At 37.2% G+C, this 3,275-nt stretch overlaps 1 non-coding gene across 1 annotated transcript; it reads left to right on the top strand.

Annotated features, from left to right (window-relative positions):
* Positions 1–2,287: 2,287 nt before the first annotated feature.
* trnav-aac (transfer RNA valine (anticodon AAC)) lies at positions 2,288–2,360 on the top strand. The gene has a single exon. It is a non-coding gene; the product is annotated as a tRNA-Val (tRNA).
* Positions 2,361–3,275: the final 915 nt, after the last annotated feature.

Raw genomic sequence — 3,275 nt, 5'->3', positions numbered from 1 at the left:
TAATGGCATCTTTAATGATTCCAGGCTGTAATGTGAAATTAGGCACAAGTATAAGTCTGACAGCTTGTTCAAGTTACTGTGCTCTCTGAGAGGATCTGTAAGTATTTGACATTGTTTCATGCCCATCATTGACATTAGTCACTAACAAAATGTGGCTTATCTACCAGGAACACTCCAAAGAGCATGAGTTTCTGTAGTGTAGTGGTTATCACATTTGCTTCACATACAAAAGGTCTCTGGTTCAAAACCAGACAGAAACAGTTTTAGTATGTTCTATTCATCATAGTTGTTTACTAAAGGTCAACAAGGGTTCTGTGGTGTCATTGTCTGTACTCTGAATCCAGGCATCTGAGTGCAAACCTCAGTTGACATTTTCATGCGTTGCATCTCACATCATCAACTTTGGAACCTCAAACTGAAACAAAGCAGAGAAGTTCAGTTCCTGTAGTGTAGTGGTTATCACGTTTGCTTTACACACAAAAGGTCTCTGGTTCAAAGCCAGACAGAAACAGTTTTTGTAGGTTATGCATCTCTTGAAGCCAATCGAAGCTACTTTACTTCAATTACCAATTGGCAGTTCAATGGCATAATGCAAAAGGCCCGCGGGCCACACGTGGCCCCAACAGCATTTTATAGGCCAATGATTGACTTAAAATAGGTTTTGAGCATGAATTCCCATAACGCATTCCGATTGATCATCGCCTATTTAGTCGCATTTTATGCGGCTTAGTTAATATTCACCGTGAATCCAGATCCCATCACAGATTAAGCAGATAAATGTAAATTTTTCTCGTAGTGACAAAAACCACTGACTGAGGCCCCAATAACTTTTAGTAAATTAAATTAAGCGAATTTACTTAAATTAGCATAATTTCACCCGCTGGGGTCTGAACGCACTTCCTCCCGGTTCCCATCTGCAGCAAAATCTGCGCTAATTCGTCAGTCAGTTGGATCTGTCTGATCCAAACAGATCAACTGAACTGGATGGGTTACTCCCAGCGGTTTCTAATTCTTCGCAGCGGCGGGGCTTCGTCCGCAGTGGTTGAGCAGCGGACTGCGCATGTTAGTTTAATTAACTTTTGCATCGTCATTTATTTCTTCAAGACAAACTACCGGCTCCTCAAATGGATTAACACAATGTTGCATTCTCTTTAGTTTTCTCTGGTCTGGAATGGAGACTTGAATTTAACGGCCATTTCAACCAAAGGTTTGTAATGCGCTTAATAGCCATTTTTCATTTGTAAGTATTGATTTTATTTTTTAGCCATTTAGCCAAGTCTCTGTAGATCCATTTGTCTCTGCTAATGACATCTTCAATACATTTTTTGATCCCAGGCTTAGTTTATGGACTGAACAGACAGAAACAGTTACCATTATACATTTTGAACTGTTGATTTTATTTTTTAAAATTAGTTCAACAATCAACATCTCAAAATTAAAAATGGTTCAAAAATACATTTTACACTTTTTTAATTGTAAAGTGTTGGTTTGATTTTTGAACCATTTTTTTATTTTAAAGTGTTGATTTAATTTTTGAACCATTTTTTTATTTTAAAGTGTTGATTTTATTTTTGAGCCCTTATTTATTTTTGAAGTGTTGATTTTATTTTTGAACCCTTATTTATTTTGATGTGTTGGTTTTATTTTTGAGCCCTTATTTATTTTTGAAGTGTTGATTTTATTTTTGAACCCTTATTTATTTTGAAGTGCTGATTGTCTGAAAGACCTTAGACATGAATTGCCCCATACGGGTTTGAACCGATGACCTCTGCATTACCAGCACGGTGCTCTAACCTGCTGAGCTAACTCACCTACCTTATGAACTGTTGAGTTTCCATGGAACTTACATGATCTTACCACATTGAAGATTTGATAAAAGTGCTTATATTCTAATGTTTTTCAAAACAGCATACATAATATTTTATTTTCCAGAGATTTTGTATTTTGAAGTGTTGATATTATTTTTGAACCATTTTAACGTTTCATGTGTTGATTGTATTTCAGAGATATTTTTTATTTTAATGTGTTAATTTTATTTTTGAACTATTTTTTATTTGTAAGTATTGATTTTATTTTATAGCCATTTAGCCAAGACTCTGTAGAACCATTTGTCTGTGCTAATGGCATCTTTTTTGATTCCAGGCTGTAATGTGAAATTAGGCACAAGTATAAGTCTGACAGNTCTGAATCCAGGCATCTGAGTGCAAACCTGAGTTTAAATTTTCATGCGTTGCATCTCACATCATCAACTTTGGAACCTCAAACTGAAACAAAGCAGAGAAGTTCAGTTCCTGTAGTGTAGTGGTTATCACATTTGCTTAACATGCAAAAGGTCTCTGGTTCAAAACCAGACAGCAACAGTTTTGGTAGGTTATGCATCTCATGGGGTGGAGTGAGAGAAGAGCCTTCCTCTTTTGTGATGGTTCATTTGCCAATCGACTTCAACGTAGATTTCTTTGAAATCGAAGCTACTTTACTTCAATTACCAATTGACAGTTCAATGGTGTAATGCAAAAGGCCTGTGGGCCACATGTGGCCCCAACAGCATTTTATAGGCCAATGATTGACTTAAAATAGGTTTTGAACACGAATTGACTACAAACTACATCTCCCATAATGCATTCCGATTGAAAATTGCCTATTCAGTCGGATTTTATGCGGCTTAGTTAATATTCACCGTGAATCCAGATCCCATCACAGATTAAGCAGATAAATGTACATGTACATTTTTCTCGTAGTGACAAAAACCACCCCAATAACTTTTAATAAATTAAATTAAGCGACTTCACTTAAATTAGCATCACTTCTCCCCCTGGGGTCTGAACAACTTCCTCCTGGTTCCCATCTGCAGAAAAATCTGCGCTAATTCATCAGTCAGTTGGATCTGTCTGATCCAAACGGATCAACTGAACTGGATGAGTTACTCCCAGTGGTTTCTAAGTCTTCGCAGTGGCGGAGCCGTGTCCACAGTGGTTGAGCAGCGGACTGCGCATGTTACAGTCTAATTAACTTTTGCATCGTCATTTATTTCTTCAAGATAAACTGCCGGCTCCTCAAATGCATTAACACAGTGTTGCATTCTCTTTAGTTTTCTCTGGTCTGTAATGGAGACTTGAATTTAACGGCCATTTCAACCAAAGGTTTGTAATGCGCTTCCTAACCAGACGCTCCAAAGCGTCCGGTCCAAAACTCTTCAACACGCATTTAGTTCAGAGATCATGAGATGATATTCAGAAAGGATTTTTTTAATTAATTGATTTCAGTTGCCTCAGAGA

This window comes from Poecilia formosa, unplaced genomic scaffold (genome assembly GCF_000485575.1).
Source record: "Poecilia formosa unplaced genomic scaffold, Poecilia_formosa-5.1.2 Scaffold170, whole genome shotgun sequence".
NCBI classification, from domain to species: domain Eukaryota; kingdom Metazoa; phylum Chordata; class Actinopteri; order Cyprinodontiformes; family Poeciliidae; genus Poecilia; species Poecilia formosa.
Note: the sequence above shows the minus strand (reverse complement) of the source record. Positions and strands in the feature narration are given on the sequence as shown.